Genomic DNA, 17057 nt, shown 5'->3' with positions numbered 1-17057 from the left:
TGCTAATATAGCCTGCTAGTAGTAGTTCAGCCGAAAACTGTGTAAAAAGACAAAAATAATAAGGCATTTACATGAATTTGTAATAATATTTATATAGGCCTATCAATACTGCTGTTTTCTTCGGTTTTTTTTGCCAACTTTTTCATTTCAAAAATACCCATTGACAATAATTGAATGACTTATTCTTCACTTGTAAGCAATTTATAGGCCTAAACAATTAACCTTTTAAGTTACACTTGCGCTGGGATCACTGAATGGGACTTTAAATAATGTAAAAAAAAGTTTCTTTTTATACAGAAAATAAATAAAAATAGACTCACTGTCTGGAGAATAAAGATAACACAATAATTCTTATTATAAGCTATTATAAATAACAGGAAAAGGAAGTCGACCATACAGTTTAATAATAATTATTAGGCCTATGGAAAATAGATGAAAACAGTGTCACGTCCATTGTTTTGGTCTAGCGCACTCACTCAACGGTGTGCAAGAATAGCCTCGCCTGCGCAAATCGATAATTGATTGGGTGCTCCTTGATATGCAGGAATATCAGCGAATGGCGATGTACAGTAGTTTCCAAACGTCAAAGTGCGGCTGGTGGTCCTATGAATCATCGGAAAACCCCGTTGTGGTGGGCTTTACAACAACTTTGGTCTATTCATAACTGACCGGTGAGATTATTAAAACAGAAACAAGTGTCGGAGTAAGCTTCAGATGGAAACATGGGTGAGAGAACCAAATCGAAAAAACACGCCTCTGTTGACAGTGGTTTAGGATTAGCGGATTGTGAACATTCAGATACCACAATCGGTAGTCCACCGAGTATTATGCAATCGGAAGGAAATGTACACAATAACAATGATGATTCTTCAAATTCAGCATTTGTGTCACCCATTAGACGGCCAAATTCCATTCCATTGGATCCGCTGATCGCAAAGCTGACTGATATCCAAGATGAGAATTCGGAAGCTTTGTTACACTCACAGAGAAACTTTAAATTCAAAGAGGAGGATGAGATGAGGGAAAGTGCCAAACAACATCCCCATCATCAGGGATGAGAGGGATAGCAATGGATTCCATCTGTAAAGATGGCATGTGTATCTACAACTTCAAACTGACTTACTGCGGTGATATTGCGATAGACAAACGCATCACACAACCTATGTTACCTTGGATAATTGCAGAAAAAGCGTAGGGATAAGAAAGCGTGATCAAAGAGTTTTCTTACAGATTTCTGGTAAAGGTACCATTGCCATATCAGAATCTAATGGCCTGATACTGTTTCATCATACACCCACTTTTATATCCCGATTTTGTCGAGGACATGACAAGAAGAGCTTTGGTTATTTGTGGAGACCTGACAGTGATGCAAATTTCAAATGCTTTATTTTTGCTGCTGCAGATGCTGAAATGGTACGTATCTTTGAAATGTGGAGTATAGAAAAATACAGCATTAAAAACACACAATCTTGTTGACATCTGACTACTTTTTACTACCGGGTACTTTATTTCATAATTTTGGGCAAAGAAACCAAAATCATACAGCTTTAGTAGGATACCCCATCAAGTTGATAGCCATTCATTGGAGATGAGGAGAAAATTGAAAATGGCACTTTTTTCTAGGCATGTTTCACTAAAATTTAATGCAACAAAAATTGTAATTTCACCCTGACCGCTTGATTCAATTATAGGGATGTTGGCCAATATCCTACAAGAAGAAGAAGTACTTACCGTAGTATAGTACCGTAGTACAAGTAAAGCAAAATATTTGTGTGTCATGAAGTATTTGCAATTTGAAATCATAATTTTTGTGGCATGAAATTTTAGTGAAACATGCCTAGAAAAAAGTGCCATTTTCTCCTCGTCTCCAATGAATGGCTATCAACTTGATGGGGTATCCTTTGGAATTCAGCATCAAAGTGGTTACCGGTAACCGTACATAATTCTCTTGGTTACTGGATCACTATGTTGGTATGCCTTCGAGTGCCATACTTAGTGGTGATTGTTTTGATCGATCATTTTTCATAACTCAAGTGTGTGATCCCGTTGACATTAACATTAGGCGAGTGAAAGTCGATTCCGAGTTTATCGTCCCCCGCCCGCGTCACTTTTTGGACACCAAAAACACCCGTGTCAAATTAAAAAAATGTCAAAATAATTCATTATTTTCAAAGTATCAGTGTTTTCACCAGTTTTAGCAATTGGAAACATATATTTTTGTTTGTAAAACATATAAATTTATAACTTGGAACCAAAACCAGGCTCTTTTCTAACTTTTCTAGTCCCTACCCATACAAAAACATGTTTATAAATAACATGTATGAGTGTGGCTTTAAATCAACACGCACTTTAGGTCAATAATGAAATCTGATGAAATAATGAAAATGAAAAAGTCACCTCACCAACCTGGGAAAAAAAAGGGACGATAAACTCGGAATTGACTTTCATTAGCCTTATGTAACTTCGCTGGCGAATATACCCTGATCGATATTGTTAAATTTCTTTGATAGCATTCTTAAAGAGCTGCATTGAAAACCTACTTAGTACTATTGTAAAAGGAATTCCCAGGCCTGGTGCAAGGAATTTAAAAGTGGTGCGGCGTTCCCAATATACAGTAAGATCCAATCAGGGTCTTAGGCAGGATTTGAAGGTTTGGGTGTGTAAATTAAAAAAACTGGGTGTGTAAATTTAAGATTTGTGTACAAAGTATAGGCCTTGTGGGCAAAAACTGGATGTGTTACAAATTTGGGTGTGTAAAACGCTCCCTACACGGCTGGCTGCCTACATGTAAGCCCTTGGATCCAATTTGAGTGGAGCGTCCAACGGTGTGGGGTCCCCTTGAAAAGTTTGTTTCTGGATGCGCTTAGAGGCTTAGTGTTCAAATTGCTCATAGGATAATAGGAGAAATAATACTTTTTTCTTTAATTCACCGGTACTTTTTTCCGCTTTGCTCAAAACTGGTGTGGCGATCACTTGACCTGTCACATAGGTTGCGCCGGCCCTGATTCCCAAGTACATTGTATGTCAACAATGGTTAAGGGTTTTCCGTCGTCACCCGATTCGACTTGACTATTGCGCCTGTTTTCAAGGCGTGCGTACGCCGCGTCGTGTTTTGCGCTGCGTTGCAGACATATCAGAGAACGATGCGTGTGGTGCGTGTCAATGCAATTTTTGCGCACCGGCGATAACCAGGGCCACAAAATAAAGAAAATAATGTTTGCTGAGCGCAAGAAAGATGGCCGCTGAAGTATAACATGTAGGCCTACAAACCAAATTTTGCCAGCGTGCTTCCACTGATACGGACCTGGACCCCTCCCCGAAAGTAGGCTTACGACAGTAGGGTCCAATAGATGGTATGAAGTAATATGCCTACCCAACAAACACAGAATCAAGGTTTTTTTTAACATTAGGCCTAAACGAGTGTTGGATAAATTGGTTAATTCTTTAGTTTTAAATAATATTTTGGCCTAAATGTTGGGTAACCACTACCGATATATTATAGGCCTATTATTAAAGGTTATACGTTGGTAAAACGTTTCAAAATGAAACGCAACACGGCAAGTTTATAATCCAACATTTAAATCTTTAAAGCATTTTGTGTTATTGGGTAAAGACCTAGGCCTACTACATGTACGTGCACTGAATTCATAATGCATGCGATATAGACAACACCATCAAAACTATTCAATTTCAAATAAATGTGTCAAAATAAATGGCCTAATAGGCGAAATGTTTTTCTACAGCTATAGGTAACCCAGTGTTTAACTTTGCTTTAATTGAACTGCTATGTGATATGAATCCACTTCGAGATAATTCCGTATTATATTGTTTTTGTGACCAAAAAAGTTTTCCTCTCGGTAAACGGCACTAAGCAAGTAGGCCTATGCCTATAATAATTAGGCCTATTATAGTCAAACACTTCCGGCCATGGTGTCAAACGCTTCGCTTTAACATGTTTAATAAATCCTCTTTTTGGTCGATCCCTCACTTTGTGTAACTTGATAACTCTTTGGTCCAATATCTTTGCAGATTGCAGAACGGGAGTCTTTCTTACACCCGTTTATGACCAAAATACACCAAATTAGGAAGAATATTAAGGCATGAAGTCTTAATAATCGACATCATTAGAATAATTGTTCCTATTTAATATGGTAACTTCTTATGTAACTTTTTTTTACAGTGAAAACTTTCCTGCGTAAACAGACAATTCCTTTTTTGTGGCCATATGCGTAAACGAACGCTTATCCGGCATCAGATCGCGTGTGTATACCAGTGCGTTGGTACGCACCAAAATATCCATGTACGCAATTAACTACGCATGGTGTCGCAGAAAAAAAATGCATTTTTGACCTATTTTGGTCAATTTACGCGAAAACAAGGTCCGGTACCCCCAATTTTTTTTGCGTGATTTAAAGAGCTTTTTCTTTCTCATAACATATATTATAAAATTAAAAAAATTTGATCGATACAATTTTTTTCTACAACGCAAAAGGTGGCATATTTTGGGAAAATTGCTGATTTTGCCATTGAAGTGTACAGAGATTTTTGGAAATGTACACCTCTTTTAAAACGGCTGTAGCTCAAAAGTGAGGTCCGGCACCCCCTGGTTTTTTTACCGATTTATTATCTACACTATTAGTGTACAAAATATGTCAATTAAAAAAAATTTGGTCGATAAGTTTAGTTACGACGGTAAACCCTTAAAAATGCAACCTACCATAAGCGGCCCTCCATAAATCTCTCTTGCAGATTTTTTCACCCAGTAATGCACCTGTACAAAAATTATTATATTCCATCAAACATCAGAATAAAATTACCTTCAAAGCACAGTATTTTGAATGCATGTAAATTTCCATTGTAACTGTCATATATCATAATTTGCTTGGAATGTAAAAATGAATTCACTTAGATGTAGCGTACCGGTACTTGAAAGGGTGCTAATCAATTTGAATCCATGGTATAGCCTTAGAAGACATGTATGGTGTACAAAAGAAACAATTGACAAATTAAATAGTGTACATCAGTAAACAATGCTGTATCTCCTGTCATCAACATGAAATTAATATTTTTTATAACAATCTTTTAGACTGGTTTTGGGTTTTCTTGAGTTGAAATCGCTGCTGTGTTGTCCATTTTTGATCTTAAAATAAAAATGTGTTTAAAACTGAACAAGTTTTATTTTCTGTTCATCGGATTAAAATGCTGCATCTGCCATGCTACGGCTGGGCCTACTCAAATGTCCCACCAAATGTATAGGGATAATGAACCTCTTGTTGTATTATGTCATGTAAACAGACTGCTCAGGAATGCATGGAATGCAGACTAAGTATGCCATTTGTGAACTTGACATTCACAGGGGTACTAGTAGAGGGTACATAGATTATGTTGTGGAAAGGACATATATACATTGGTGATGCGATCAAGCAAAATCAGTCGGAACACTGAAATATTAAATTTTCAGTTTCTTATAGGATAGTAAACAGCATTTACAAAGCTGCATTTTGCAGAAAACCCCATTGAAATTGAACAACTAGTTCCAACGATATGAGCAATTAAAAGAGTTTCCAAAACAACAGGAAACAAAAGGAAATATTGCAAAAATAGGCACACAATTGGGCAGGGGTGTAGTACCCCCTTAAAACCAGTTAGCAACAGTTTGTAGGTTAGATTCAAGTTGCATTTTTAGGTCATCAGCATTTTTTGCTTCACACATAAGAGAAGTGTCATCTGCAGATACATTACTGTCTTACAAGCAGGGTTAGTGGTGCCTGGTTAAAACAGGGGGTCCAGTGGAAGCTATTTGGACCCCTTAACCCCACCTTTAGTCTGAAAATAGGGCGTCCAAACCTAAAAACAAAGGGTTCAAAACGCCAAAATCTTTCAAAATAAAAAAAATTGAAAAATACCAAAAAAGTTAATTTTTTAACAATTTAATTTAATTTAATTTAATTTAATTTAATTTAATTTAATTTAATTTAATTTAATCTAATCTAATTTTTAAAATCTAATTTAATCCAATTTAATCTAATTTAATTTAATTATTTTATTTCATTTTATATTATCTATATAAGTATATATTCCATGTCTACAGCCTGCTGAGGCTGGTCAATAATTAATTTTATACTGCCTATAGAGGGCAGTATATTTTTGTTTATCTTAAAACCAGAAACCAAGATGGTGGACTCGATCTCATAAAGTTCGCGATACGGCCAAAAACGGCTGAAGTTACTGTAAATTCTACTTCACAAATCAGTATTACTGTGTGATATATCAATTATTGAAGTAAATTAGTCCATAATTCACCATTTTAGGGGTTCAGTTGCTTGGAAAATGATGTGCATATTATGCAATTTGGGGTCTAGAATGCCGGACTTTCTGAAAGTTTTGGAAGGCTAAAATAATGACCGGCGACGATATGAACTGAAAATTGACGGCGCCCAGCCTTGGATATTCCTAAAAACAACGACTTTTTGTGGCGATTTTGAAAATTAATGACACATTTATGTAGATAAACAGTAACATTGTTAAATGGGAGGATTTTTTATTTCTACACAGTAAATCCGGCTGCGATTTGGATGCGTCCAGTTGAGATTTTTTGGACCCCTTAACCTCCTTGGATTTAGAAATTCAGTGCGTCCATATTTACCCATTTTCAAAATTTTGCATCCAGAACGCAATGACGCATTAAAACGCGAACCCTGCTTACAAGTTACAACATCAGGTAAATAATTAACAAAAATTATAAATAGCAGAGGACCTAAGATTGAGACTTCCAAATATAAGTTTTGAAATCTGACAGAAAATAATTAACATGCACAGTTTGAGCCCTATTACTTCAGGTATGATTTAAACCAACCAAGTTCATTACCCTAATACCATATTCAGCAAGTTTATTAATTAGAATTTCATGATTTACTGTATCAAGAGCCTTTTTTTAAATCCAAAAATATAACCCCTGTTGCAAAACCATTGTCCATAAAAGAATATATTCTTGAACATCTAGTAAAGTTGTTGTTGTGTAATGATTGGATCTAAAACCAGATTGAGAATCCGAAAGGATATCTACTACAAAGATAATCATATTTAAATTGGTTATGAGATTCGAGAATGGTCTTTCAGAGACTTTTTTGTTGCTACATGTATTTATAGATTTAATAGCTGGCATTTTACCCAATTCTGACTTTCAATGTAAACTTGTGCCAGGACTTGATGCTATTTATAAACATGATGTTGCTACATGTTATGCTTAGAGCACTACTATATGGTTTAAGGGGTACTACACCCTGGCCAATTTTGTGCCTATTTTTGCATTTTTCTCAAAAATTATAGCGCATTGGTGACAAGTAAGATGTATATTATAGGGGCAAGGACTACAACTACTGCACTGAAAATTTTATTTCACCACAGACAACAGTTGTGGAGTTACAGTCAAAAATGAGGGAAAACCAATATTTGATCAATAAATCAATAACTACTTGCCTTGAGTAGCTGAATTTTCAGTACAGTAGTTAACTTGTAGTCCTTGCCCCTATAATATATATATCTTACTTGTCACCAATGCGCTATAATTTTTGAGAAAAATGCAAAAATAGGCACATAATTGGCCAGGGGTGTAGTACCCACTTAAATAGGTTGCGTTGCATTTTCTTCAAACATGTACAAAAATGTTCAATATCATCCCCTTTATGCATCCATGTAAAAAAACAAGAACATTTTCAGTGTAAATGGAATAATTGGCCAGTACATTGGTACACGCAAATTGCGTTGATAATAATAATAATTTACTAAGTATTAAGAAAGATTTCTATAGCGCTCAATGCATAAAGCCTGTGGACGCTTTACAATACCAAAAGTGAGCATATTTAAGTTACTGGTACAACAAACATTTGATGAGTACTGGTACAACAATAACAAGATTTAGATAATATTATAGAATACAGTAAAATACTTGTACTGTACGCTAGTAAAGTTTGTTGACCTTATATAAGGCGGAAATTATTCGGCTTTTGTTAATGCGTGCATCAATAAAGTGCCAACTCACGCTCGCGTAAATTCACATAAGTGTGCGCCAATCACGCATTACACAATGCACAACTAGCGTAAACTGCGCCCAACAACGTGCACGCCATTCTATATCAATACATGGTGTTATAAAAATTAGTCTTATTTTTTCTGCCTTATAAACCAGAGAAACTTTACATGGTTAAAAATATATTATAAGGACTTGGGAAAAAGGGTAATACAGGAATCTCATTCCTGGAAAATTTGGTAATCAGTCCTGAGGGAAATTATGCTTTTTTCAATAAAGAAATAAGAAAGAAGGTGAGTGCCCTCCTGGGTACCAGCCCCAGTAGGATCATGTACATGTAGACAACTTTTATTGACAGCCAAGAAAGTCCATTGTTCAAATGTTACAAATGAAGCTCTCATTGTCTACCAGGATTATCAGGTATAGGCAGTCTCTGTAGCATTTGATGTGATCCAAGTCACAGCTGAAAGGTTACAAGGTCTTGGTAGAGCATGTACCTCATTCAACCATTTGTTTACCTGCATGTATGTGCTGCATTTATGAAACTTACAAGTGCTTTTTGTGCTCTTACAAGTTGACATTTAAAATGGCATTTCGTGATCCACAGCCTCATCCCGGTGGGTTCAGTTTGTATTTAAAGGTAGGACGTATGACCGTTCCAGGATTTGAAAATGACCCCTATTTCACGGGGAATCGAGGACATTTGCAGCAATTTTACCCTCTATTTTGCATGAAATCAAGGAAAATTTGCCCCCAAAAACCTCCCCTATTTTTATCATTTTGAGGACGCATTTTCATTTCACCCCCTTATCACAAGGAATCAATGACATTTTTCCGAAATAAATACCCCTATTTTTACAATTTCAAGGACGCTTTTGAATTTTCCCCCTATATTTCACGGGGAAATGAGGACAATAACGAAAACTGTAGCGGTAAAACGCGGACGAAAGTCCTAGAAATACACCCTATTTTTTATTTTTATTACAATTTTGATCCAAAACACCCCTAATTTGGACAATCATGAACAATTTTGTCCTTGAAAATTCATGGACATTTCTTGAAAAGTACCCCTAATTGGAACCATCATGCGTACACATTGTCAGTGAAGACTGAACCCACCGGGAGCCTCATTCCCCCACTTTTTATACCACTGGAAACCTCTGGCTACATTATGTTCATGTACCAAAAATTTCTTGCAGATTACTTCGTTTAGCAAAAATATTGTCAAATTTGAATTTCGTTCTGGTATACCAGAACAAAATTACAACACTGGCTTATGGAGTAACTAGTGTAATATACACATAAATCATGCCTAACTCGCAAATGCAAAATTGAAACTTTGGGAATAAGCTTTTTTCGTGAATACATACTGAACTAGAGCGGTTCTCGGCTTTCGCGGTTCTCGGTAGTGTGGGTTGGTCCGTATGTGACGTTTCTGTTCAGAACCTTGTGTGACCCCCCCCAGAAACAAATCATCCGCCACCACTGGTTATAACAAGGGCCTTGTAAATGCAACTGGTGAGACAGAGCCTCGAATGACGTTTGTGTTTTCAGTCTGATTTCAGTTCCCTAACAGGTACAAAGTTTACGCATTATCATTAGGCCTACCAAGTATTGTATGTCCTATAATCTCTTATGTATGACATGGATCTTTACCATGATTGTGCAAGCCAAAAAAATATCATTTCAATACCCCAAACATGCGTTAAAAAAAGACCATGTTTTACACATGCAACCTCAAGTTTAGACATATAATTTAATTTTCCCTAAACCCTCATGCACGGGAAAAATCATGCCGCCACCATTGGTTATGACAAGGGCCTTTTAGGGTGCACAACAGTAAATAACCCCACTGACTTTCTGTACAGACAGGGGCCGGAAAACAACTCAGTTCTTCAAAACTTCCCTTTCTGCAAGCAGAAGGTCAGATGACCACATCCATTGTAAAAATTAATATATGGATTTCAGGATTTTTTTTCCAGAAATATTGTAAAAAGTTCAACCTATAACCCATACAGCTAACGCCACCTCACAAACAGCTTGGTGTTTCTGAAATGTAACACATTTTGAAAGTCGTCATAAAAAGTCGGATCCTGCTAAATTTACACAGACAATCTAATTTACAGGCCTAAATGATGATTAAATATGAATCAGGGCCTAATAGTTGCCTTTTAAGCCTTTTCTAATGTATTACATTAAGTCATATTGCACATTTCCTCGTTTCAAATACTGTTTTTTTCCCTTCCAGGGTGTAGCTAGACTTCTCCGTACTCCACTTGCCAATTGTGCTTCTGGCTATTGCATTTAAGCTTAAAACTCTGATTATTATTTGTGCACAATTGATAGATTTTCACATCTAATCTTTTCAGTCACCGTCGCCTCTGTTTGTTAGCTTCCCAAGTGGACTACTGACTTTGGATTGGATAACTTTTTAACACGGGATTCTATGGAGAGTTAGGCCAATTTCTGGCCTAACTAAAATTGGTCATGATGTAATGCATCTTTAAATGAATCTGGCTTGTGATTGGTCCCCCAGATATCGTTATTGATTGAACAGATTCATCAGGATCGGTAGAGTAAACTAGTAAACCAGAGTTCGTAGTATCTGATCCAAGAAAATGCACTTACTGTGTACGTTTCAACAACCACTGTTGTCTTTGTCAACACTTGATGAGGAGTGACTGCAATCTACTGACAACCAACGCTAGAGGGATATGTAAAATCAGGCGGTTTTGGGCGATTTTAGCCATTAAGCCCCGAATAAATCTGAAAGCCCCTCTGAGCCCCCCTCCTGGAGACGCTATTGCAAAATCAATGGAGAGAAACTATACTACCTTGTTTCTTAATAAAATGTAACGGGTACATCAGGCAACTATGAGAGCCAAAAAGGCCTCAAATTCAGCAACGAAAGACAGTAATTTTCACGTGCATTTCAACCAAGACGCTTCATTAGTGGTGTTCGCCCTTAATGTCATATTATCATGACCGCTTTATTTTGTTTTATGTTAAGGGCTGGGGTATGAACGTTTGGACAGTATTTATTGTGGGACATTAGAGCACATCAGACATATCGAATTGCATTCTGAATACTAAGAATGTCCTGATATCAAATAATTTAGATTTTTTGAAATTCGCAATTTAATACACATTTTATGACAAATCATTAAAAATTGATATTTTTGATATATAACAGTCCTCGAAGTAAATTTTATAAATTTAATGATACATTCTTTAAGTATATGTAGCTGGGAGGAAAGGCCGACGATCAATTGAAAATTTTGACCTTTCGTATTGAAGATATGGATTTCCCCCCCCCAAAAAAGGTATTTTTGGGAAATAAAATCCATATCTTCAATATGAAAGGTCAAAATTTTCAATTGATCGTCGGCTTTTCCTCCCAGCTACATACACTTTAAGAATATGTCATTAGATTTATAAAATTTACTTCGAGGACTGTTATATATCAAACATTTGAAAAATATCAAATTTTAATAATTTGTCATAAAATTTGCATTATATCGTGAATTTCAAAAAATGAAAATTATTTGATATGAGAAAGACATTTTTAGTATTCAGAATGCAATTCGACATGTCTGATGTGCTCTCATTTCCCACAAAAAATACTGTCGAAACGCTCAAAACGCTCATTCCAGATCCCTTAAGTATATGTCATATTACATGTTTCACATTTGTACGATTTTAAATAATTCTTTATCATGTTTATAGGACATGCTCTGTTATATTTTTATATCCTCTTTTCATTCTTGAAAAGATAGATCATGCTTTTATTTCACCCATTGGGTATTTCTTTATTAATTTGTGTTTATATGGCGATTTCAAGTGGGATAATAACTCCTGGATGACGTAAGCATAATGTTGATAGATTTAAATATCATTATAAATAGGCACTTAATAATAATGATATTGAAATAAATTGATAAATAGATAAATTAATAAATAAATAAATAAAAGATATATAAGCCTAGATAAATAATAAATAAATGATAAACTAGGAGTAAATTGCAAACATTAAATATCTTAGAGCAAATGAGCATTTAATAAGTTTTTATGCGACAAATATTTTGCCCCTTCTTGTACGCTTTTATCATTATTTTATCTTTTACTAATTTTTTTTGGGACATGCTCGCTTATTTATTTTTTATGTGTTCCTCTAATCATTTGTGAAGTATTTCTTTATTTTTGTTTTAGTACAAGTGATCACTGAGTATGTTTAACTGTGGAAATATCGGTAGATAAGGTGTTTTTTTTTTCGTCCTTGTGTATTATTTATAAGTGTATCAACATACATTTCACATGTCATGATTTTTCATTGTTTTATTTTAAAGCAATTCTTTATTGGGGTGCATGCTCTCATATATTAGGTGTTTTTTTTTCATGTTCCTCTCTTGTCATTCTTGATAGATGGCTGTTTATTTATGTCGCGTTAAGTATTTTTTTAATTTTTGGTCGAAGTGTATAATTATAATCACATTCTGTACGCTGTTTATTTATTTCGCCTCATTTTCTTTACTTTTGTTTTTAGATCTTTAGTTCTTTATTTTTGTTTCTGTGAATATCATCCGAAAAGTAGGCCTTCTGCACATTATGATTTTTCCTTGCTTTATTTAACTCTTTACTGGGGTGCATGCTCTCTGCTGGTTTTTTTCATGTTCCTCTTATCATTATTGACAAGATAGCACCTGCTGTACGCTGTTTATTTATTTCGCCTAAATTATTTCTTTACTTTTGTTTTTAGATTTTGAAGTTGATATCATGATATCACACGCTATGTTTTATACCAACCGCATTGTCTGGTTAAAGACAGTTCTTGTTTTAAATCCTGAATACAATGTCAACATTCAGTTCGTTCACCTCACAATGCGGTGCGATGTTATATAACTGTATATATTGCAGGGTTGCCAAACCCGCGATGTAATAGGCCTAGGTCAATAGGATGAGTTTTGAAGATTTTCCTCGCGACAATTTCCTGTCCTATAGACACCAATTGATGGTTAAGAAAAATATGGCATGACTTCTCAACATTGGCTTACGCGACTTCTGGTAGTTTTTATCTCATAGAAACCAACGGTTGATAAAAAAAATATTGGGCGATTTTTCAATGATTTGACCCAGCGGTTTGCCCTCATTTGTTTGGCAACCGTGGTCTGTGTTAAGTGAATATATTTCGGTAAGAAAATAATTATCATAGACCATGTAGACAGAACGGACAATAGTCATAGGCGCTCTCCTCCATTTTGAGAAATATACTTTTACACACACACTACATTTATAATTAAAATGATCAGCCTTAAAGTTTTACCTTTTAGTGGGTAAAGCCAAACCTAAGTGGATGAAATATAAATCAACACTTCTGGCACTGATTGGTTTCCGTAGTTGTTATATGGAATACGAGCTGTCTGTAGCTACAAAATTGTCTGCAAATCGGCTTTTGCCGGGCCTCTCTTTTCGGCGCTTTTATCATTAAATTAGGGTCCCGCTCAAATAAAAAATAAACTGGTGTCTAGATGTAATCACAGTTAACACACCAGGAAAATTATAGAATATACAACAACCTAGTTACACCTGTAGACTGCGAACAAACATGCACCTGGCCAGACCTGGCCGTAAAACAAAGTGTTCTCCCTACGGATACCCTTAAGGGTCACACAAAAATGTCATAAAAAGAGGATGCTCGGATCATGAAATACTCCTTTAAATAAAATAAGACAAATTGTGCAAAAATGTGTATGCTACATTTTGAAAGGCTACCATGATCTGTACATGAAGCTAGTACTAGTAGAGCATTTGAAACTGACAAAATAAAAAATGAAATAATAATGCGTTGTAACATTGAGCAAATATGACCATTTACACATACTTCTACAGTACTTCATGTACATGTACATGTAGCTCAAATCCAAAGATACCTGTGGATATTCTTTCAAGTTGTTTGCATTGGCAAGCAAAATTATTTTGCAAAGCTCCTGAGTGTATTGCAGGTCCTAAGGCAACCTTAGCCCAAAATAACATGCTTTTTGAACTATTGTGGTAAAATTCTTGTTATTGTCAGTACCAGTATATTAAAATTCCAGCAAGAGAAACTTTATTCTAAAATGTTGAAAAAACTAAACAAATTAGCGTAGTTCAAAATGGCATTTTCTGAAATGTGTAGGAGGGGCCCATGAAAACATGATAAGAAAACTATGCTGATTGCACTAAATCTTTTGGAATTGTATTTTAGGGGTATCTAAATGATAATGGTTTTGTACTTTCATGTGAAATTGCAGGGAGGGGGTGCACTTTTTGAAAAATCAGGGTGCAATTTTTACCATCAAAAATCAAATTTTTCCTCCAATATTTATTTTTTATATAAATCAATGACTATGATTACAAATGATATGGACTTTGAGTCTGAGCAGGCCTGGAAAATATGTTTATTTCCCAGCAAGAGAGATAACAACTTATTTCCCACCATTTCTTATGTATTTCTTTATCCAGAAAAGCAAAACTTCCCTCCAAATGACCAAATTTCCCCGGCAAGGAGATTGCCCCATTTTAGGGTTCGCAATTGCATAGCATATCACTTGCAACTCTGTGTGCTATCATTTCCATGGTGCTATGCTATAATTTTGGCAAAGAGGACAATGACAGCATGGATGATATTGTAGTTGTAGATGAGATTTCACTTAGTGCTTGAATTATAAAATATAAACCGATTGATATTAATGAGATTTGACTTGAGTGACATTCAAAAGGCTTTATACTCCTTCAATGGTTTCATTGTGATGATGCAAGATGAACAACAAGCCTAATATGGCTAAAATGACTCCTTGAGTCAGTGGCCTATAGGGCTTGTTTGAGACCGCTCTGACTATTTATAGCGATTGCATGGTGTGATTCATAATAGGATTGCGCTATGACGTTGTTAGTGGGTAAGTTGATACAATTGTCCCGACTATCTTAAAGCCTCCAGTAAATGGACTGCTTCAGATTTCGCTATTTTCTGCACGTTTTGTTTATTTGGTTTTAAGTGGTAATATTAATGGGCTTATCTCGATGGTACATGACGTAATGACTGTCAGGAAACGTTTGGTAATTGAAATAATAATTGTTTTATCTGTTTGAACTAGGCAATTATATTGTACTACTATATTAACGGCAGAGTTCATCAACATTGCTAATGGGGTAGTCTGTGGTGGATCTTTAAAAGATTAAATTGATTCTGCTCCTCACATCGGGGAGAAGGCCCGTTTACAGTAGTCCTGTAAGAATTCCTTGGCATTGGACTCCAAAAACATAGTACTTCAAAAAGATCAGGTTTAAAGGCCTAAAAGGAGCTCAGAAATTAGAATGTGAACGTAGCACATTTTGGCTTGCATGTATATAATTTTATGAATTTTGATAATTTTATGATCACTCATTCACTGTATTTGTTTTGAAACACATTTTATCCCCTACACACAAATTTGGGACCCCTCCTCCAAAGAAAATGACAGAAGCATGCTTCCATTTTTAAGTGATAACAGAGAAGAAGAATCACAACATTGCTTGCCGTACTTATTTATAATTATTACTTACTTGAGAGATTATAACTAATTGTTTACTATAGATAAAACAATGATCATCCTGGCTGTAGCATGGTGGAAAAATGTAAGGCAACTATTAAAATGTGGGGCTGCCAAAATACAAAAGAAAATATAAAGAAAAACAAAATATTTCTCAAAAAGTGGAGACCATAGCCTCCCCGGCCGCCCGCTTGCTACGGCCCTGATGACCATGCTTACTACGCAGGGTCTACTATCTAGATACAAGTGGACTTTGCGCATAGTAATGTTTACAATCAAAACAAATTTGGTTCTAATCAGGTCTGTGATGGTCTAATTATACCTCATGAGGCTACTTGAAATCAGAGACTTGAGGTCACTTCAGTGTATTATGTGTAGGGATCCGGGTCCGGGTCACAATGTGAACTTGCATGTACCTGCTCTGAAGCCCGCTCTGAAGTTCTAGCAAGAGAGAGAGAGGGAGGGGAAAGTTCTTTAAATCATGTCATTTTGGTATGGTTGTACATGAGTATCTTGTGCTGTTCACATAATGTACACTTCAGTCTTCGTGTGAATCCAAGAAGTTTTGCTATAGTTTTTTAAAAGATTTTCAAGGAGTCTAGCACGGTGTTGGTTGGATGTTAATTGGTGCAAGGTTTAACTATGAAGATGCAGATGTACATGCCTTTCAAATAATATTTGGGCATCTTGGAATGTAACCATCACGTACAAGTAGTGACAGTAGCATGTACACTGCTTAACCCCTTGCGCAGTCTATCCGGGAGCATGGTTAGCTGTCAGTTCTGCAAAGGTACTAGCTGAGCTTTTGTATTGTTGCTGCCCGTGAAGCTGCATGTGTACTGAGTGATCTATGATGGACACAAATTAGTTGAAAGACCTAGAGTGAAAAATAATGCTTAATATTTGTGAAGTAAAAATTAAAAACTCTCGTATTTTCTTGTTGCCATTGCAGATTCAGAATGTTGTCACGGCTGTCCGTGATGCAACTAGAGATGCCCTCATGGAGGAATCAACAAGCAACGACAACGGCCGCTTATCGAAAGTCTACGAGAGAACACCGCCACCATATTGGAAGTTCTATACTGCGGACGTGTGGCTGTGTCTCACAAACGAGCCCCACCGAGTTTGATCGACGACACAATAGAACGCTTTTAAGCAACACGAAGTGGATTTGCAGAAAAAAAAGACTTGGGCATTTGAGAAAGAGACACTATTCCGCTGGTGATCAGGATGCTCCTGACATTGACCATACAGATAGGCCTAAACCACCAGTGAGTTCTCGTTCAGAAGAAAAACCACTCTTATAACATCTCAGTCTATAGATGGATTATCAGACGAATCCTCGTCAATTAGTTCAGACTCTTCCTCAGCTATCTCACAAAACGTCTTCATGGGCAAAGATGCCTTCTATAATGTAGTGAGGGAAGAGATGAGAGCAAGAACAGGTTCAACGGGTAGCACCG

At 36.0% G+C, this 17057-nt stretch overlaps 1 pseudogene; it reads left to right on the top strand.

Annotated features, from left to right (window-relative positions):
• The first annotated feature begins 537 nt into the window (after positions 1–537).
• Positions 538–17053, top strand: LOC140160498 (TBC1 domain family member 4-like; annotated as a pseudogene).
• The last annotated feature ends 4 nt before the right edge of the window (positions 17054–17057 follow it).

Source organism: Amphiura filiformis, chromosome 9, assembly GCF_039555335.1.
Source record: "Amphiura filiformis chromosome 9, Afil_fr2py, whole genome shotgun sequence".
Taxonomy (NCBI): domain Eukaryota; kingdom Metazoa; phylum Echinodermata; class Ophiuroidea; order Amphilepidida; family Amphiuridae; genus Amphiura; species Amphiura filiformis.
This window is presented reverse-complemented; position numbering and strand designations above follow the sequence as displayed.